We start from the raw sequence: 22,662 nt of genomic DNA, 5'->3' as shown, positions 1-22,662 counted from the left end.
CAGATCTCAGAGCTGTCACATCAGGCTCCTCCAGGAGTAACAGATGAGGACGTGCAAGAGCAGGAGTCACGCAGGCAGAAGCACAAGAGAGTGAGTGAGCAGAGGGTAACTGTAATTGAGGGCTCACACTTAAACGTAGAGGCCAATAAACCTTGGGGGGAAATGAAGGCTCTCAGTGTGGGGTGTCTCTCTTGTGCCACTCGGTACTAGATCAATACGATTACTTCAACGTCTTGCAGACACACCCATCCAATACACCACCCACGATGCCTACTTAGCTTCCTGAAGGGTGCACACAGGGACATACCTCACTGTGCACCCCGTAGACACAAACCTCGTGGGTCCCACCTCTTCACACACCCCTGCTCCTCTCCTCTCTGTGGGTTTTGGTGGCTGAACAAACCTAAGCCCCAATTTCAGCTCAGCTACTTATAAGCTGTGTGACTTGGTATAATTCATACGCTCTTTGCATCTCGGCTTTGCTTTTTCTGCAAAAAGGCAATAACAAGAGTCCCTGCCTCCCCAGGCTGCAGTGAGGATAAAATGTGCCCCACGTGTATCTCCTCCTTGAAACATGGGAGTGTCGTGTGGGCACACCACCCCACAGACACATGCAAACCTTCAAGCTGCACACAGTGCACTTCTCTCGCAAGCCAGGTCAGCCACAGGTCACATAGCATGAGTACCCTGAGCATTAAAGATGCTAGCCCAAAGACCAGGCCATAGCACCCCTCAATCCTCACACTGCCCCCAAGGACCCCCGGACTGGCCTTCCTTCGTGCTGAACCCATCAAAAAGCTTCTTGAGGCAGTTTTTGCAAGAATGCTCTGGAAGCCTCAGCTGCCCCAAAATGAAACAAAGTTAAGGTATCTCTGCAGATGGGGGTGGAGCTGGCAGCCTTTCCCGTCCCTTCTGCCCACCCCCTAACTGCCTCCTTCCTCCACTAGTCCACTCAAGACTCAGGCCCAGCCTTGCAGCCGCCTCCTCTCCATCCCCCATCTCTCCTGCTCCTCCTGCAGCCTTTGTTATCTCAACTTCTTGGAGAGACTTCTCTTTTCTCCCCCTCGACTCCTCAGATGCTAATCTCGCTCCATAAATCATACCCTCTAATCTTTTCATCACCTTGCTCTGATTAAAGCAGCCTCGGGGGTTGGGAGCCCGGTCCTCGGTGACTAAAGCTCTTTGATGTCCAAAGACAGTCCTGCAGGCTGGCTGGCAGTCAGGCCTCGCCCACCACGTGCAGTGCGGCAGTGCCGCGCACGCGCCGTCTAGGCAGCCGCCTTCTCCCGCTGTCCTGGGCTGCGCGGCCCGGCACCTCGAGGATTTCACAGATCTCTTCATGAATATTTCTCACTACATACTGGATGTCATTATTCTATTGAGAATCAATTAGCCCAAATGTTGTTATGACAGCTACAGAAAAATGATATTTTTAGCTTTGCTTTATGCTGCTCTGTCTCTGCACAGAATTATTGAAAACCTTAAAAGTAATCTAGTGGCGACAGGGGCCTCTGTGGCAAGACGGGGAGCGATTGATCTAAGAGTGTGGAATTGTGGGAAGCTCAGGGCTTTTATCAATGAAGTGGGAGTTCCTGGGAAATAACTTCCAAGATGGAAAACAGAGGGGACTCCAGACAAGGCCCTTCACCTGTTAGAAGGTGTCCGCCCCTGGGAAATGGTACCAGGTGTCATCTTATCTCAGTGTCCTGGATAATAGTTGATACTTTGCCTGTACGTTGGTTAAGTGTGTGACCTTGGATACATCTCTTACTCGTCTCCTGCCTTAGCGCTAACCTTAATAGGGATCAGGCCTACTTCATAATGTTGTGAATGAGCTAAGAGGGGTACTGCAGTGGAAACGTGGTTTGCAGGCATAAACATGTGTGTAGGTATGTATGCATGTGTGTGTGGAGGCCAGGGGTCAATGTTGGGTGTTTTCCTCTGTCACATTCTCTATTTTATTCTTTGAGACAAGTCTCTCTGAACCTGGAGCTCCCTGATTTCTAGATCAGCTAACCACCAAGCCTTGGAAACCCTGTCTGCCTTCCCAGTCCAGGGGGGATTATAGGTAGGTTCATGTCCAACAAGCCCTCCCTTCCTTCCTCCCTCCCTCCCTTCCTTCCTTCCTTCCTTCCTTCCTTCCTTCCTTCCTTCCTTCCTTCCTTAATGAATAGTATGTGTGGTTTATGTGCACCAAGTGCATGCAGGAACCCACAGAGGCCAGAAGAGGGCATTGGTTCCCCTGGAACTGGAGTTGCAGACAGTGGTGAGCTACTGGGTAGGTGCGGGGACTGAAGGACCCAGGTTCTCTGCAGGAGCAGCCAGTGCTCTTAGCCTCTGCGCCATCTCTGCAGCCCCTCATGTTCAGCTTCTGTGTGGGCGCTGGGGCTCTAATTCAGGTCCTACAGCTCGCAAGGCAAACACCTGATCCACTGAGAGATCTCCTCCTCCTGAGGAACTGTATTTTATGTGGCTGTCTATCACAGTCCTCTAGACCCTAAAACCTTTCCCTTCTCACCCAGTGACTTCAAATTCTCCCAACAATAAAACACCTTCAAGTATCATCTCCACCGCTACACCAGACAGACCAGGGGTGGGCTTATGGCTCCCCTAATACAGGGTGACCTTGTCCTGACATTGAAATGCGTCATTGTCTTTGTTCCCTTATGGGTAGAAAAGGGATTAAAAATGCCTTTGCTCCTCCAGTGAGGGGCTGGTCCTGGTGTCACCTCTAGGCCCTGTCCAGTTCTGAGTCTGGATCCCAAGGCCTCATTCCGATACCGGCTCCCCTTGGGCTAGTTTCTTCAAACATCTGCACGCTGACTCCTTGCCACGAGAGGTCTTAGAGATCTGTAATAAACTAGGAAGCTGTTTGGGTGGGTGGGTGGGTGGGTGGGGGAGCATTGTGGCCAGGAAGCCTGGGGGTGGGGGTCAGTTCTAAGACAGTAGGACAGCTCCCTAAAGGCACATGGTCTGCCAAGCAGGTATGGGGCAGGAAAAGGGAGGGGGGCCGAACCCGTTTGAACACCTTTGCTTCCCGTCAAGTCACACCCTGCTCCCCCCTGTCCAGTAAGGTTTCGTCCAGAGAGCATTTAACAGCACCTGATGGCTGACATCTTTCGGCAGGGAAAGGGCCAGCAGAGCACGCTGGCCGAACACCCCCCAGAGACCTCCAGCCTGCCCTGGATCCTATGCTGGCTACCTCTGGCTCGGCGCCTGAATAAATTCCTGCACAGCTCTGAGGCCCTGTGTGCATCCAGCCTTATTATGCAGCCTCTCAGACCTTTCATTTGGGATTACCTTCTGCCTCTCACTCCACCCCCCACCCCCATTGCCCTTGCTCTGGCGACTGCCATAGCCTTTGTCACAGTTACAGCCTCTGACTTCAGCTCTTTGTGTGTAGGGCTGTCTCCCCCCCCCCCATCTGCCCCACCTCCCCGCTAGCATGGGAGCAAACAGCAAGCCAAGACCAAGTTCTAGTGGTGGGAGTGTTTGTGGGCTCTGCCCTCTCCCTGGACAAAGCTATTTTCCCTAGAGATTGTCTCATGCCTTCCTTGACCTCTAAACATCCTGTCCTATCCCCAACCCCACACACACCTCCGTGTTCAGGGTCACCTTGTACAGCCACCGAGGTTAAGTACCGCAGTTCTTTGGTGAGAGTCACATAGCCCGTGGTGTGAATGAAGCCCTCAGAGCTTCCCACACAGTGGCCTTACTTGAAATCATAACCTTTAAAAGATTCGTACTGTTTCTCAATTCTCTGGCTTTTGAAGCACCCCCCTCCCCAAACATGCATGTTAGAGCACACTCATGTACCTCAGTAATTTCTTGCTATTAAATATTTTGAAAAGATTTTTATAATTTGGCTTTTGAAATGCTTTAGTTGTGAGTAGCTGATATTTATGTTTTGCAATGATTTCTCTGCTACCCTGTGCATTCTTCAAGATTCTTGAGAAAAGAGAAAATCAAATCTGTGTACTGATTTCAGACGTCAAGCAATTTATATAAATTTAGCCATTAACGGAGTCAACCTGATGTCAACCGAGGCTTCTCATTAACTGTCTAATCTTTTTCTTCTTGCGGTTTTCCTCCCCATTTTGGAGTCAGGGCTGGGGATGTGGCTCAGTTGGTAGCGTGCTTGCCTAGCATGTATGAAGTAAGTCAGTTTGGGGTCTGATCCCCAGCAAACAGATACATTAGGTATTGCAGTGCACGCCTATAATTCTAGCACTTGGAAAGGGAAGGGCAGGTGGATCAGGAGTTATCCTTGGCTGCACAGCAAGATGGAAGCCAGCCTGGTTCAGGTAAAATCCTGTCTCAAAAACAAAACACACACACACACACACACACACACACACACACACACACACACACTTCTCAGTCTATAGTTTCTTCTCAATTCAAATATTTTTATGGGCTGCAAGCATGAGGACAGTGTCTTCTCTGCCCCACCCCCAACCAGCAGGGGCCAGTCTATGACTTTTAAAGACGCTACAGAAGGGTTGTGAGCCGGTGATAAGCAGGTGGTCATGTGTTCCCATTTATTCTGCCATCTTAGCTTCGTGGTTGGCGGCTCCCCTTCTTCCTCTATGGGGTGCCAGTGTGCACTACCAATTGTCTGCCTGTCTTGTTGTTTAATGGAGGAGGAGGCACCCTGGGGAAAAGGATAGACCAGGCCCAGATCTGCCCCAGCCTCCCTTTCAGGATAGGCTCTGGGTCCCTTTCCCTGGCTGGCCACAACATGATCTGGGGACCCTCACCTTCTAACGTACCCCACCGCCTCAAGAAATGCTCAAGGGACCTCCCCACTACAGAGGCTAGAACTGACAGTCCCAGCACCTCAGACAGAAAGCCTTTTCTCCAGCTCCGACCAAGGCCTGCTTTCCCAAGCCCTCATTTCCTGCAGCAGGGATGACATCTTTCTTAGAAGGCTGACAATGGACATTTCATTTCCTGTTGTGAAAACCCCACTCCCATCCATGAGGGTGTGCTCTGGCCCCATGACCCAAGCAATACAATCGCAAAGCAGCTTCACATTGCTACACATCTCAGAATCTTAATCTACGAATCTCTAAATCTTCTCTATCTCTTACGGGACAAAGCAGAATATCAATTAATCAGCCAACCAATTTCTCTTTTTAGCATCAATCAGATGCTTTGATGATTATATCCATGGGTCCCCCTCGCTAGACTGTGAACTCTTGGGGAGGGAAGCCAGAGCCTTATCCATCTCTGCATTCCCAGTACCAGCCCTAACCCAGCACATAGAAATGCTGTCCAGGGAATGAGATGCACAAATATGATGGTTATTTTATTTTAGGTTGTGAACTCCTTATGTGTGAAGAATTTGCCTGTTTGTTTCTGTCTCTACTGAAGTCCATGCTAGCCTGTGGCAGAGGCTCGCTAGAGGACAGCTTCCCCAGTGTTCATTGGATGGAGGACTGGATGGATAGATGGATGAATGGATGGATGATGAGCTACATGGTTGTATAGCTGGGTATGTGTGGATGCATGCTTAGGTGGTCCTTAGCCTGGGAGGTTGGGGCCCAGGAAGAAAAAAAAAGAGTTGCTTGACTCCAGGCCCAGCTTCAATTCCTATGAGGCCAGACTGCCCTATGGTTCTTATCCTTGGCTTCCCAAGGTAATTTTTTTGTATCTTTACGGTAAGCTCCCTTCCGTTTGAGTAGATCTGTTTCTCCTACCCAGAAGCCTTTAACTCAGATGGGCCCTCTGCCAGGAAGGATAGGATAAAGAGGAACTGATACTCATGACTTGATTGTTCTTTAAATATGTTAGAAAACGGTATGTTTGTTCTCTCTGGAGGTCTTCCTCAAGACCTAGCGGCAGGCGAGGCTGGGTATCAAAGTGGCACTGGTTTCTTTGGCTTCGTGAGCCTGTTCTAGGTGTTCGGGTCTGTGCAAAATGTTGGGCAGACTTTTACGAACAAATGGGCTGTTGATGTGGTAGCTGGTCTACCAGCTCCTGGCATCACCTGCAGCAGACAAATCTCTGTCTGTCTTAGTTACTTCTCTATTACTATGATAAAATACCATGACCAAGGCCACTTATGGAAGGAAGGGTTTGCTTGGTGCATATGGTTCCAGAGGGTTGGAATGCCAGAGGGAAGGGAAGGAGGCAGGTGTCTGAGCAGCCGCTGAGAGCTCACATCTTGATCCACAAGCGGGAGGCTGAAAGATCACACCTGGGATGCTAGGAGGCTTTTGAAGCCCCAAGTCAGCCCCCAGTGACTCATCTCCTCCAACAAGGCCGTGTTCCCTAATCCTTCTCAAACAGTTCTGCCAACTAGGGCCCAAGAAGCCAAACATATGAGCCTATGGGAACATTCTTATTCAAATTACCACACTGCCTCCAGTGGGTCTCAGTAGTCCATCTAGATTACATGAACTTGGAAGAAAATTAAGCCCTTCCTATTTGAACACACTTTGAGCTTATGTGACTTCCCCAAGGTCACCAGTATAATCCTCCCTCCCAGTGGGATAGTCGGTTTTAAGTCATCAATTCAATGCAAAACCTTCCACCCTGTGCCAGCTTCCATGCAGAAAACACAGTGTGGTGCCATCATTCCTCTGAAGATGGGTTCACACACTCTGCTTACATGCTCTTCCTGAAACCCAGAGTTTCCTCTCCATTTCCCACGCTTCAGTCCAGCCTGTCGTTTCTGGTCAGCCCTCTGGGCCAAGGTTCGTTTCCTGGTCTCTGTTTTGGAACTGACCTCTCCTTCCTGGTACTCTGCCCCCAAGTGCAAGGTAAAACATCTGCCTTGTGTCTAGGTGGGTCAGATGGTCCTAGTGTGATCTGACTTCCTCTGCAGGATGAGGAGCTCCCAGGGGACAGGTAGGGGTTTGCACAGGGCTCTGCACATAGACAACACAGAATGTTTAACAGTACAGCTAGCTAGACAGTGATTTTCAATGATACTGTAGATATAGGATAGTTTATGACCTAGTAAATGGTCATAGATTACTGCTAGCATTTTTCAAAAGCAGATCACAAAATGCAAGTATTATATGATGTAACATTTTTCTGAAACATATACAGAAAAGAATGGGGAGATATGTTTGTGTCTGATGCTCATTCATCGCAGCAGGATTTGGGGGTGACTCTGACATTTTTCTCTCAGCATATTTATATTCCTAAATGTTCCAGAATGAGCATGTACTATTTTAGGAATAGTAAGAAAGAGACACTATTTAAAAATAAATAAGCAAATGTTTGTTTAGTGAATGAAAAGTGCGGGGCTCTGCTGTGTGAGCGGACATGTTGCTTTGGAGCTGGATCTTGGAGACAAGTCACCCACTGCCAGCCAAGTCTGACTCACTACCCAGCCATTGTCACCCAGCCCCAGTGAGGCTTCTAAATGCAGACCAGTTCCCAAGGGGTTAGCAGTGGGTTTGGATTACATGTGGCTTAGTAGGAGCCGTAATGGCTCTGCCTCTGTGAAGAGCAATGACCACAACCCCCTCCACACTTTACACTTTACAGCAGTTTTTGACATACATGCTCCTATTTGGTCCTTACAATCCTGTAGCCTGAGAGACTAACTGGGGGGCTATGATGGGCCGAGGTCACACAGGCAGCAGAGGGTAGAGCCTGCCTTCTTAATACCAGATCCCTGTCCAGCCAGTGCAAATAAATCCAAGGGATCGGACAGGCACCAACCAGGTCAAAGTGCCCACATTTCTGAATGCCCCAGGCTGATTGAGTCTTCAGGAATGCGGGTGAACTGGAACCTAGAGCCTGCCACGCTCAGGATGCTCCAGGGGTGGTGCTCACCGCTACTCGGTTCAGGAGCAAGTCCTGTGCGAGGGAGCAAATCTCTGCTGTACTTGGCTCCCGGATGCTGCTATCATGTGCTCCACAGCTGTATTCTGTGCTCCACAGCTGTATTCTGTGCTCAAGCAAGGTTGATGGGTGCCATGCCTGTCTGAGATGCAGTCAACACTGTGACCCAGAGGCAGAATCCATCTCTTTTGCGGCAGAATCAGGTCTGAGCTAGCCAAAGCCACTCATGGCTCTAATTTCTGGGAAAAAAAACAAAAACCCTCTCTGATTTGTAAGAGCACACAGCGTCTCAGAAAACATCCCATTCGCTGCTACAATCTCACCTAAAAGCTGATTCATCGCCCTATCTATCCTTTCTCCCACAGACCTCGTGTAGCTCCATTGAAAGGCATCTAAAAATTAATTACACTTCCTTTATAAAATATAATTATGATAAGAAAAATAAAATACAAAGTACTAGAGAATATATTAAATATTGAGTTTGCATATAACATCCAAACAAAACCCTTTCCAGTGTTTTAATGAGAAACTCCAATTGCCTCTGGAAGAATATTTTTTAATATCAGGTTTTATACTGGAAATGATTACCTAATTGATCAAATGACTCCACAGAAACAATCAAAACATTAAGGAGGATCTTCTCAAATTCTTGATAGCCACTCTCTGAGGAAGTCTGTTCTAGAAATGATAGAGGACTTAGAGTCATTTAAAACAAATATTTAACCCGTGATTGAAATTAGGCTTGCAGAATAAACAACTTTTCTTAGTGACAAAAATAACACTGGAATTTATTGTGCTGGAGCAAATGCGTGCACAAAGTATTTCAAAACCCTGCCAGAGCTCTAGCCTGCAGAGCAGAAACACGCTGTTGAGGCCTAGGGCGACAGCTCAGCTGGGAAGGCAGTCGGCTTACAACCGCAAGGACATTAGTTTGAGCCCCAGGACTCTGTCAAGCATGGCACTAAGCCTCATCTTCACCATGGACACTGTGTGCTCTGCCAGCCACTGCTACAGATGACCCAGTGGAGGGCAGCCTCAGAGACCTGGGGGTGTTCCGTGGTACCTCTCCACCTGTCTCTAGCCCAAGAGTCCCAGAAATCCCTGGGGCCTCTGGCTGCTGGGATGGGGAATCGACAAGGAGACCTCATCATTCCTGCCCCCTGGAGTACACTTTGGCTTGGAGAGGCGATAAGGAGGTTCAGCCAGCTTTGGCACAGGGGTGCAAGGCGCTGACTGGGAGAAGGAAACCTCGGTAGCTGAGTTGCACAGGCTATCCCTAATCCTCGTGCATAATGGTAGCTGGGGCCAGATGAGACCCAAGGACCCTTCTGGATTTTCCTAGGTCTCCAATGACCCTTGAGGTGACTTGAAGGACCAGGCCTAGCCACCAAGGAAGCAGAAAGCACAGGAGTGTGAGGGGCAGCTGAGACTGGTGAATGGAGGTGTTGGGAGACCAGTAGGAAAAACGGAGATCAATCAGCTGGGAGAGGACAGGACACAGAAGGAGAGGGGTGCTGCAGAGATAAGAGAGAGACCTGGGGAGAGAGATGGAAATGGACAGAAACTGGAAAGAACTGACGGGACCAGAGTGGTGCAGGAGATGGATGGGAAGCGCTGATGCAAAGAACCTAGCGGGGTGAGCAAGATGGAGGGGGCGCGGAGCCGGGCGGCAGGCAGGCGAGTCTGGGCCTCCGCTGCTCAAACACAGGCGCGGGCGCCCTTTGGAGAAGTCGCGCTCGGCGGAAACGCTAACTCCGCGGGCAAGAGCAAATGTAAAGAGCCCTGAGAGCACTTTGTGCAAATATCAGGCCGGGAAGTGCTGCGCCCGCGGAGCTGCCGGGCACCTCGGCGCCCCCGCGCCCTCGGCTGCGCGCTAATTCACTTTGCCGTCACCTCCCCGGGCGGGGGCGGCGGGGCGCGGGCAGCCGGAGCACTCCGAGGGCGCGGGGCGGCTTGCGGGGCTCTGGGGCCGCGGCCCTGCCTAATGGAGCAAAAGACAGATCAGCAGAAGCCCGGCAGGTGCGGCGGGAGGCCGAGCACCTCCAGCGGTGAAGTCAGCGCCCAGAGCTGCAGGGAGGACTTAGTATGTGTGCGGACCTGCCCTTGAATTTGGGGCTCCCACCTGTAGGCGGCCGAACTGTCTCAGCAAGACCTCCTGAATCTCAGAGAAAAAAGGATGAGGCTGAAATGGGACGGTATGCTGGAGAAGATTGAGGTTCCTAAATGCTCAATGGCAGTTAACCCTTTACCACTGTGTAAGTGCCTGACATGCTGTAAAGACTTGGTAATCCCCTTAACAAGGCCACGTGTGTCCACTTTACAGAATAAATGATTGTGGCACAGAGAAAGCCAGTCACTCATTCAAGGTCACACAGACAGTAGGTGGTTGATGAGCCGTCACAATCTGGCCCCAGAATCTACCTTCCCCCCAGGACCTTACAGGGGCCCGGTTTATGAATGCATACATTTTACTTGAGAGGAAAGGGGTGGGGGCTCAAAACTCAGACTGTGAGCAGTGTCCCAGGGCAGGAAGTCCCAAAGCCAGGTAGTGAAGCCTCAAGACACTGAGGGGTCAGCAGAAAACGTGAGTGTGGATTCAGGTGACTCCGGTTCAGTGCTGAGTCCTGCCTCCTGTCTCCTGGTGATCAACCAACCCCACAGGGTTATTGTAAAGACTTGGTTAGAATAAGTGCCTGAGGGGACTGGCCCACCACCATCAGCCTCAGTAGATTTATTTGATTGACATTTACCGAGTGCGTGCTTGCTGCTCTTACAGAGAACGGGTTTAGCTCCCAGCACCCACGTCTCATGGCTGCCCGTAACTCCAGTTCCAAAGGATCCAACGCCCTCTTCTGGCCTCTGAGGGCTCCTATACAAACCACCACACACAAATAAATGAAAAGAAAATAAACCTTACAAAAATAACTATCCTGGGGCTGGAGATGTAGGTTATTTGATGGAGTGCTTGCTTAGCTTACAGGAAACCCTGAGCTCAGTTAGCAACACCAGTGTAAACTGGGTGTGGTAGTGTGTAACTGTAATCCCACAACTGGAGAGGTAGAGGTTATTCAGACCACATCTCAAGTTTTTGGGTTAGCCTTGGCTACATGAGGCTTTCTCTCAGAGACAAACAAACAAACAAAAAACAAAAAACAAAACAAAAACAAAAAAACCCCGAACCATACTATGTCCTTATAAAACGATGATGCCTAAGCTAGAGAAGATCTCAGCCCTAATGTGAGTTTATCAGACAGGAGACCCAACAAGTGAACAACGTACTCCAGGTTGTCATTAGAGTAGGAAGGACAGGACTTGTGTGTGACAATGGATTCATGCAGAGAACCAGTCTAGATAAATGACGTGGGAAGATCTGAGAAGGGGAGACTGCCGGTGAGAGGTGAGGTGGAGCCTCCAGGAGACACCTGGGAATTCACCCAGGCGGGAGCACAGCCAATCACAGGTGCCGGGCAGGAACAGGCTTGGCAGACTCTGAAGTACCAAGGGGAGCATGCTGACACAAAGCGGCCCCAGAGGCTGCGAAAGCCACTGGAAGCCACGCGAGATTTAAGAACAGGCGGCATGAGCTCATTTCTAACCTATTCCCACCTTGAGATACAGCCTTGAGACGCAGCCTAAGCTGGCCTCAAACTAAAGGTCCTCCTGCCTCAGTGCTGGAAGCTAATCACATGGGTGTGCCCCTATACCAGGCTCTCTTTATATTCTTAAAAAAAAAAAAAAAAAATTATGCTGGCAGCCACATGGAAATTGGAGGGGAACAGGAAGTTATTAGAGAGTCTTTCCAGGCTGGGCACACCTGTAATCCCAGCACTCTGGAGGCAGAGGCAAGCACATCTTTATGAGTTCGAGGCCAGCCTGGTCTACAAAGCAAGTTCCAGAACAGCCAGGGCTACACAGAAAAACCCTGTCTCGAAAAAACAACAAAACAAAAATCAAAACCCAAACCAATAAAAAACAAGAGAAAATCTTTCTAGGCTTGAATTAAGAAGAGACTGGGAAATCAAAAGGCACAGACACATGGGAAATATTTCCTTATTATATAGATATTGGCTGCTTTGTGCCTACCTACCATCACTGTTAATTCTATCTGGTCTCTAATTCCCTTTGCAGCTTAGTGAATGAGTGGACTTCATGGGTTGCACTCAGGATACAAGGCAAGAGACTTGTTCAGCTAACTCCCCTGCCCTGTGGCTTCCTGAGTTGAGTTGGGGGTTCAGGCTGGCCTGCGATCCTGTCAAGGTCACATACAGTTCAAATGAAGGAAGGCGAATGCTGACCTAAGAGGTAGAAATCAGAGTCTCAGCAAGGCTGGTGACCTCTCTTCCAGCCTCCTCTTGGCCACTGGGTTAGGCCTGTGAGTGTAGAAGAAACTGACCAGCCAGGTTCACATCCTCCAAGGTGGAACATTCTAGAGCTCTGGCCACTTTAGAAATCTCAGAACGAAGTGGGGATTATTCTGTTGTGTTTCTTTAAGCATTTGTTGTTGAAATGGAAGTTACAATTCAAGCTAATTTGAATAACAGAATCATAGGAAAAACACCCCCTAACCACAAAAATGAATATTCAACATTCCCACCTTATCTTCTCTGCTTTGTAAGGCTGTTTCTCAGCTGCATATTAAACGGTCCCTTCATGTGAAGCTGGCAGAGCGCTGGTTTTGCAAGACAGAACGCTGCTGGGCCAAGGTGCTAAATTCAGAACATAAGTCATCCTGGGCTCCCAGAATTTCAAGGATCTTACAGGGACAGGCCTGGAGCCAAAGGAGAGGTGGGAGGACCAGGGAACGTTTGCATGGGGTGTCATGAGTGAGAATGGAGTGTTCCCAGGAAGCGCTCACAAGCCTGCCCAGAGGGTGACAAGCTGTCCTGGTAGGGTGCAGTTAGGCTCATGTTCCAGGGGTACCCTCCAAGGGAGGTGATGCTGACTCCAGCCATCCCCAGGGATGGTTTAACGTATTCAGAAAGACCAGGTGAAGGCAGGGGATGCAGCTCTCTTGGTAGAATGCTTGCCCAGCGTGCACAAAGCCCTGGGTTCAGTTCTCAGTACCGCATAAAAACCATGCAGTGACACATACATACCTGTAATGCCAACACTGGGGAGGTGGATACAGGAGATCAGGAGTTCAAGGCCATATGTGGCTACATAGCAATTTTGATGTTAGCCTAGGCTACTGAGACGATGTCTTAAAAAACAAGGATGGAAAGAAAAGAAGAGGGGGAAAAATGATGGAAATAAAAGTTAAGTGATTCTTTAAAAAAAAAAAAAAAAAAGATGAGGGTTTGCAAGATGACTCAGGGGCTAAAAGATGCTTGCCACCAAAACCTGATGACCTGAGTTCAATTCCCAGGACCTACTCAGTGCAAGGAGAGAATGGACTTTTACAAGTTGTTCTCTGACTTCTCCACACATGTACTATGGCACGTGTATGCCTGTACACACACACACACACACACACACACACACACACACACACACACACACAATATAAAAACTTTAAAAAAGAAAAGCCTTGGGCTGGAGAGATGGCTCAGAGGTTAAGGGCACTGACTGCTCTTCCAGAGGTCCCAAGTTCAATTTCCAGCAACCACATGGTGGCTCCCAACCTCCTGTAATGAGATCTGGTGCCCTCTTCTGGCCTGCAGGCAGAACACTGTATACATAATAAAATAAATACTGTTTAAAAAAAAAAGAAAGAAAGAAAAGAAAAGCCTTGGGCTGGAGAGATGGCTCAGAGGTTAAGAGCACTGGCAGCTCTTCCAGAGGTCCCGAGTTCAATTCCCAGCAACCTCATGGTGGCTCACAACCATCTGTAATGAGATCTGGTGCCCTCTTCTGGTGTGTAGACATACATACAAACAGAACACTGTACGCATAATAAATAAATAAATCTTTAAAAAGAAAAGAAAAGAAAAGAAAAGCCGTAAAGAAAAAGGTAATTCAAAAGTTAGATGCAAACGCATCGTTCTGTATTAGGGAGTTGAACACCGACAGAGTTTGGTCTTCTCAGGGAGTCTAGGAACAAATGCCCTGTGGACATGAAGGGACCACTGAATTGTGTGACTAGAGGTGCCACTTTAGAAGTTGCACAACTTGTGTTCCTACTGAAAACAGAGTTCCCTGGATTCTGCTGAAACCCCGTAGGCACCAATGGCCTGTAGTACCCATTTTTTTTCTCGCCGGGGAGACCCACATTCTCAGCTGTGCACAGTAGATATGCTGCAGCACCTACCCTGTGTTCCCCGAGGAACAACCCTAACATCCCAGAGCCCCTCTCCTCCCTGTCGCCTCTGCTTGCATTTCCCAGCGACACCCACTGCCACCAAGCTCCCCCAGGACTTTGTGTCTGGCTGCAATGTCTTCTGCCAGATTAGATCAGAGATTCCCCCAAGGGGCCATCTGCACCTGCCACATGTGACCAGACCCAGCAAGAAGCCAGGGCCAGCCCTAGCTTATCAATGCATGGCTGAGACACAGTGGCTTTGGCTTGAGACACATAAGTAACAAAAACAAACAAATGAAAACCCCTAAATGAATCATAAATATATTGGATGAGAAAATCAGAATCTTAAGATGTCTTGTTGGATCAGTGGGCTTAATCCAGCAAGAAGACGTGTGTGTGTGTGTGTGTGTGTGTGTGTGTGTGTGTGTGTGTGTCTGTGTATGTGTCTGTGTGTCTTTGTGTGTATCTGTGTGTGTCTCTGTGTGTGTGTGTGCCTGTGTGTCTGTGTGTGTCTCTGTATGTGTGTGTGTGTCTGTGTGTCTTTGTGTGTGTCTCTGTGTGTGTGTGTGTGTGTATACATGTGGAGGCTGGAGGACAACTTCCAGCATCATTTCCCAGCTGCCATCCAACCTTTTTATTTTTTGATTTTTCGGACTAGCTTGGAACCTCGGCGGGCTGGCCCGAAGGCTCTCGGTCTTTGTCTGAATTGCCTCCCCAGTTCTGGGATTTCAAGCGAGTGTCACAACACCTAGCTTTTTGTAAGTTCTGAGGATCAAACTCAGGTCCTTATGCTTGCAAGGCAGTCACTTTACTGACTGAGCTGTGTCCTCAGCCCCATAAGAGGACATTTAACAGAAAGAAATGTCCTACACTTACACCTCAAACCCAGAATAAGAGGGAGGGTGAGGGGGCAGAGAGAACCAGCAGGCAACCCTTTCACAGAAAAGAAGATCCCGGTGTGGCCGCTGGTGGCAGCAGTGCCCAGGGCTGCCGTATAGGCCAGACTCAGCTTAGGCAGGATTAATGGAGGCATTACCGCTGCAACAAGAGGACTGTGTGGAGGGACTATTACGACAAAGACAAATTCCAAAGAGACTCTGCGTGTCATGTAAAGAACACTTCAAGGGAATAGGATAAATCCTCAAAGAAGCTCTGGCTTCAGCCCTTCAGGGACTGAGCAAGAGAAGCAGATGGTTTCTATGGGGCAAAGGAGGCTGATGTGGAAGCCAGTGAAGAGCACCGCGTCAAGCCTGTCCACATACAGATGGTGTTGTCTCAGGTGGATGTGAGCTGCCTCGTCCTGAAGCTGTGCAAGAGGAAGCAAGGCTGAACGTCACAGAGACTTCTGTTTCTCCAGCCCCTTACCCTGCCATTCTCCTCCCCTCCCCTCTCTCTGTGCTCCAACCATTCAAGCCTCCTGGCACACACACACACACACACACACACACACACACACACACACACACACACCTCTCTGCCTTTGCCCTTGCATTCCTGAAACTTAGCAACTCCCACAGACATGCCATCTCTCCTGTCTTCAATGCAATCACCCTAGAGGAGCACATGCCAGTATCCATCCCAGGGAGTCTACCTGTTTATTGTCTGTTTCTCTCACTCTGATGTAAACTCTCTGAGAGCGGGGCTGTGGCCTGATTCAGTCCTGCATGCCCAGTGCCTAAAAGGGCCTGTCACACAATAGGTGCTCTTTAAATAATTGCCTGGCAATGAAGTGAAATATTTATTTTTCACACTAGCTCTTGCTTAACGTTTTTCCTGCAAAAGTGATGTGTCTAGGGTTCTAGTGAAGAAACCTATCTTTCTTCCCATCACCCATCACCAATGATATGTTCAGTGGACAGGTCATAGAGATGAGGAAGGAGAGGGAACCCACCCTGGCTAGGCACTTGCTCCACCAGCCAGAGGCTTACTATATATTGCTTCATGAACTGTGTACTACAGGGGTATAAGACAGGTGTGGTGCTTTGAAGTTCATATATTTTAGTGTCTGGCCCCTAGTTGGTAGAACTGTTTGGGAAGGATTAGGAGGTGTGGCCTCATTAGAGGAGGTATGTCACTGGGGTTTGAGGTTTCCAAAGCCCACACCTTCCCCAGTTAGCTCACTCTGCCTCTTGCCTGTGGATCCAGAGAATGAGTTCTCAGCTACTGTTCCAGCACTATGCCAGCCTGCTGGCCACCATGCTTCCTGTCACGGTCATCATGAACTCTCTAACCCTCTTAAACCGTGAGCCCTGAATTAAATGTTTTGTTTTGTTTTTTTAAATATAATTTGCCTTGGTCACAGTATCTTATCCCAGCAACAGAAGAATAACTAAGACAGCAGGATTACTCTCCTCAAGTTTAAAAGGTCAAAGAGCCACATGACATTAGAATTTGCTGGTTGGAAGCAATAGACACTGCTTGCTAACATAGGCAAAGAGGGAATTCAGTGATGAAGGTGGTGGTTCACACGATTGAGGGTAGTAGGTCCACAAAATTGAAAGGGCGAAAGCCAGATTCCAGAAAAAATAGACACAGACTAGGGATATGCTTCCATCAGTAAAGTGCTGCCCTGCATGCTTGAAGTCCTGGGTTTGGTCCCCAGCACCAGCTAAACCAACCATGCCATTGCAAGCCTGAAATTCCAGAACCAGGGAGCTGGAAGCAAGAGGATCATAAACTCAAGGTCAAGGCCAGCCTGGGCAATGTGAGACTCTCTCTCTCTCTTTCACATACACACACACACACACACACACACACACACACACACACACACACACACGTGGAGGCTGGAAAGATGGCTCTAGTGGTTAAGAGCACTGGCTACTCTTCCAGAGGACCCAAGTTCAATTCCCAGCACCCACGTGGCAGCTCACAGCTGTCTGTAACTCTGGTTCCAGGGCTTCTGACACCCTCACACAGACATCCATGCAGGCAAAACACCAATGATCATAAAATACAAATCAATATTTAAAAGAATGTGTAAAATATATCTGAGGGAGCCGGGCGGTGGTGGCGCACGCCTTTAATCCCAGCACTTGGGAGGCAGAGCCAGGCGGATCTCTGTGAGTTCGAGGCCAGCCTGGGCTACCAAGTGAGTCCCAGGAAAGGCGCAAAGCTACTCAGAGAAACCCTGTCTCGAAAAACCAAAATATATATATAATATATATATATATATATTATATATATATATCTGAGGGAGAGATCCAAGGTGTGACATGAATGGTCCCCAAGCCTTTCCACCTTGGGACACTTTACTCCAGGTTCAGATCCCTTCCCTAGAATGGGTCTGATTGGTCTAACTTGAATCATACACCCCACCTGGGCCAGGGGAAAATGAGAACCTGCAAAAAACGGGCTCGGGATGGTGGTACAATGAGAGATGGTGCCACGGGAGTGGAGGCAAAATTACCAGGCAAAACAGAACGGCGCTGGACAGGTTCAAACAAGAACAGGTCACTTTGGGGCTCCTCAGACATCCTGGGTCTGATCCTCTGGTCAAACAGAGGCTCAGAAAGGGCAAGTGCTCAGCCTGTGGTCACACAGGGGCAGACGCGGACCTGACAGACCGGCCTCCGGCTCCAGTCGCGGAGAGAAAGTCAGATCACATTAGTTTGGAATCCAAAGCCTTGGGCTTCCCGGCAGCCCTTGCTCGGAGGTCTTGGCCCCACCACGGAGTTTGACAGTAGCTTCGGAACCCAGGCCCTAAGATACGCCCTCCCATCAAGGCTTTCTGAACTTCTGTAGCCTCAACTCCGATGGCCACCGGATCTCCTGTGAGAACTGGCACCGCCAACTTCAGGAAGTGACTGTCAAAACTCATTTATTTCCATGTCTGTTATGAAGCCCTCCCGGGTGGTATAATCCACAGATACATGCCCGTTTCACCTCTACTAGAAGCCTTTAAAAAATGAAATTAGACATGTTTTTGAGGCAAAATCTCTCACAGTTAACTCCCTGGTTCGGCACAAATTCTCTTAGCATTCGTGACCAAAGGAGATTCCTCCCAACCACTTCCTGTCAACTCCTCTGCGCTGTCAGCTTTGATTACTCCTTTCCTGGTGCTGTGCCTTGTCTGATACAAAAGGAATAATAAATACCTCCTTTCCCCTTTCTGAAACTAGGGCTCCAGCAATTTTTGTCTCTTACCTTACACAAACTTTTCAGAAAAAGAAACAAAAAAACAAACAAACAAAAACAAAAACACATCCAGGCAGCGGGACCGGGTCCTGTGCTCATTGCATGAGTTGGCTGTTTGAAACCTGGGGCTTATGCAGGGACGCTTGGCTCAGCCTGGGAGGAGGGGACTGGACCTGCCTGGACTGAGTCTACCAGGTTGATCTCAATCCTTGGGGGAGTCTTTGCCCTGGAGGAAATGGGAATGGGGGGTGGGCTGGGGGGAAGGGGAGGGGGGGTGGGAGGGGGGAGAACAAGGGAATCCGTGGTTGATATGTAGAATTAAATTATATTGTAAAATAAAATAAAACAAACAAACAAACAAACAAACCACCAAGGCAGCTATATATGGACCATTTCGAGGCAGTGACCCAGAAACCAGAAGGCATCCACCATGTGCTGAGTCTACTGTATGCCAGGCTTTCCCTTTTGTTTACTGGGCCTTTGGGACCCAGGCTTTCTACCCAGCATCCCACCTCCCAGTAACCTCTTCAGCAGCAGGAGGCGATTTGAACCCTCACTGACTGTGTCTCCTTCAGAATCTAGAATGTGTTTGGCATACCATAGGCAACCCAGAAGTAGCCACTGAACAAACAATGACTAGATGGATGAATGGATACATGAGCAACTTCCTTACGTCCTTAAATGGTTCAAACTTCAACACACCAACATGTCTGGATTCTACTACATTTAAAAATTTATTGGAGTTGGGGGGGGGGGAATAGGTGCATGTGGAGATCAGAGGACAACTTAAGGAAATTAGTTCTGTCCTTCCACTATGTAAGTTCCAGGGATCGAACTCAGGCCATCAAGTACTTTTACCGGCTAAGCCATCTTGCCAGCCCAATATGCCTGGATTCTAGGACAGTGAAGGTACATAGTCAATGATTTTAAAATGTGGAATATAGGGCCTGGGGAGTTGGCTCAGTTGTTAAAACACTTGCTACCAAAGTGTGAGGACCAGAATTCAGATGCCCAGAACCCACATAAGTGCCAGATGGGCATGGCTACCCACCTGTAACGCTAGTGTGGGGAAGGCCAAGATGGTGGACCCTGGAAGCAAGCTAGTTGTCAAGCTCTGGGTTCAATTGAGAGACTCTGCCTCAGTGAATAAGGTGGAGAGTGACAGAGGAAGACTCCCAGCATCTACCTCCACATGCATGCATACCCATGTGAACACACACACATACACACATACACACATATACACACACACATACACACATATACACACACACATACACACATACACACATATACACACACACATACACACATATACACACACACATTCACACATACACACATATACACACACATACACATACACACACACACACACACACACACACACACACACACACACACCCCACAAACAAGAGAAAAGAAAAAAATTGCAGGATGTGCTTGTGCTTGATTTCAGCCCCCCTCCCACCTCTCCAGGGTTTCTTCTCTCCTTTCTCAGGAACTCCCTTCTCCCCCTCCCCCACTGCCCCTCTTGGGGTTCTGTCCTTGTTCTTCTGTTCTTCCCACTACGCAGAGAACGCTCCAAGAGCGAGTACATCCACTCCCACGCTTTCAACTCCCATCCCCACACCGATGCAGGAAGCTGAAAGCTGAGAGGAGAAAAAAAAAAGAAAACAACAAAACCCACAACTGACATTGTTGAATTGGGAGTCCTCAGGCACCTCAAAGCGTGGCAGGTTGAAGGTGAGGCAGAATGTCAGATTGAAATTTTAATTTGCATTTTATTTTCCCTGATGTAGGAGAACCAGAGAAAAGGGTATGTTTTATTCCGGGTGTTTTTTTTTTTTTTTTTTCTCCTTCACAGTTCTCAGACATCCCCCTCCCCCCAACCCCCAGGCCTCCTTGCCTCAGGGACAGGTGCGTGGGCAGGCTGAACACACAAGAAGATGCAGCCTGGCACTGGGTGAGATGATTCTGGATCAGCGTTCGTTTCAAGCGCTGCTGACGTTTTTAGGTAAGGGATTGGGGCCCTGCCGGGCTGTACTGTGTGTTGTAGAACAGCTAGCAATGTTGGTCTCTACACTGAGATGCCTTCAGCTAAAGTTGTAATAATCAAAAGGTCCAGGCTCTCCTGGGAGAGCTGTTTGGCCCCGGTTAAGAATCACTGTGATAAAATATCCACCAAAGGAGGGAGGCACAGTTCCGTGGGGAATGCCCACGGTGGGAATTGGACAGCTTCCCCTACAAGGGGAAAGAAGATTCCAGGAGTCTGATAGAATAAGACCATAAAACCATCGATCTCTCTTCCCAGAATCCTCCTGCTTGACAGGTGGCATCATGTAGAAGAGGGTCTTGGAGTTCTCAAAGGCACTTAGGTTGTGCCTCTTTTTACCTTCAACGTCTGTTCACAGGCTTCCCCACCTTTCCCAGTCTGAGGCCATGGACTGCGCTTATCCCTGCCTTAGTGCACTGGGGCTGTTCTTTGCTGCCCCCTTGCCGTCAGGAGGCCTTATAGCAGCCACAAGAATCTAGAAAACTTGGTTTTGAATGGTCAATAACTTCTGACAGAGTTCCTAAAGTGTCTCCCTTGCCCTACCAAAGCCTTTAGACCTCATAGACTGATCCTCTGGTAAAGACTGACACCTAGCCAGGTGTGATGGGGTACATCTTTAATCTTAGCATTTGGGAGGCAGAGGCAGGCAGATCTCTTCGTTCCAGGCCAGCCTGGTCAACAGAGTTCCAGGACAGCCAGGGCTACATAGAGAAACTCTGTTCAAAAAAACAAAACAAAATAAAATAAAATAAAATAAAAATAAAAAAGACTGCCACTTTTCTAGAAAGATGTGCTCTACTGAGGACAAAAATGTGGACATTTTTCAACAAATGATTATTTCAATTCCATCGTCTTCAAGATGATCCAGGCTCTATGGAAGCTTGGTTTCTTTGAATCCTTATGAGAAAGCGACATTGTCCAAATCCATCAGCACTGCCCTGTGGCTCCTCCAGCAGTCATGGACAGCTGGCTGGGCCCCCAGAGGCTCCAGAGGCATTTCTCCATCTGGTGAGTGCTTCTGCATAGACAAGGGAGGCTTTCTCTTTCCTTTTTTCTGCCAGGTAATTCCAGTCATTATAAACGACCTGGAAGGTCTCCTCTGTACTCCTGCCGAGCTATCTCCGGCACCAGCAGCTGGATACATAGTGTCTCCATTATTCATGGTTTGCTCAGTGCCTTATGATGCACACACAACCTGGAGAAATGCCGTGAGTTGCTTCTTCAGTTTTCTTCCTGCAAATGCATTTTGTTGAGGCTGGCATAGCAGTTCATGCCTGCCATCCTAGCACTCGGGAGGCTGAGGCAGGAAGGGTGCCATAAATTCCAAGCCAGCCTGGGCTACTGAAGGAGTTCCAGAGCAATTAGAACTACAGTGCGAAACCTGGCCTAAAATAGAACAAAACAATAAAATATAATAAAGGTATTTTTGTTGTTGTCAATAAAAGAATCCTTCCAGAAATGTATCCTCATGGGACTTTTATTCCCCCTGGCCAAAGGCTCCTGCATCAGCTTCTCTGTCCATTCCTCATGACTGAGATCACCAAGATTCCAACAGGCTCATCCCAAGAGACTAAGGCAGCAGTTCTCAACCTGTGGGTCATGGCCCCTTTCGGAGTCACATATCAGATATCCTGCACTTCAGATATTTGCATTATGATTCATAACAGTAGCAAAATTACAGTTATGAAGTAGCAATGAAATATTTTTACGGCTAGGGGTCACCACAACACGAGGGACTAAAGGGTGGCAGCAGGAGGAAGATTGAGAACCGCTGGACTAAGAGCTGAACCGTGTCAGAGCTTGCCTGCAGTCACACTGCCCCCACCCCATCCTCCCAGGTTCTAGAGTAATGGTAAACAGTAAAAAGGACCATGTTGGTTGAGTGGTGACCCCTTCCCGCCATCTGCACATTGTTAAATATGTTTCACAGGGAATGTCTAAGGAGACAGACAACGTATTGCTACTGTCTGTTCCCTACGAAGGCAGGCTATTGCCAGAGTGAGGAAGACCTGGTCCCCTGGGTGGCCTAGTCTGTCCCAAGCTGCTAAAGTGATACCTCACCAACACTGTCACCACCTCTCCATCCCTGTGCCTCAGGCACAGCCACTTTCTGCACCTGGACCACACAGGTCATGTCCTGGCAGACTCTTTAAAGCACTCCCAGGGCCAAGTCCTGGTCGTCGACTGCCTGACACACAACGGTGATGCCTGCATTTGCCATACCCGTTCCCATTTCCCTGGATGCTTTTGCTTGTGGGTTGCTGGCCCTGGAGACAAAGGCTGGGGATTTGCAGACTAGCAGCTTCAGGGGGACAGCCTTGGCTCACAGGCAGGTTTGAGCCTATGATTTCCTGGCTTAACTTGCTCAAGCCTTGGGCAGAAAGCCACTGTTATTACTCATCCATTGTGTTCTAATCCCACCCACTGG

This window comes from Peromyscus eremicus, chromosome 2, assembly GCF_949786415.1.
Source record: "Peromyscus eremicus chromosome 2, PerEre_H2_v1, whole genome shotgun sequence".
NCBI lineage: Eukaryota > Metazoa > Chordata > Mammalia > Rodentia > Cricetidae > Peromyscus > Peromyscus eremicus.
Note: the sequence above shows the minus strand (reverse complement) of the source record.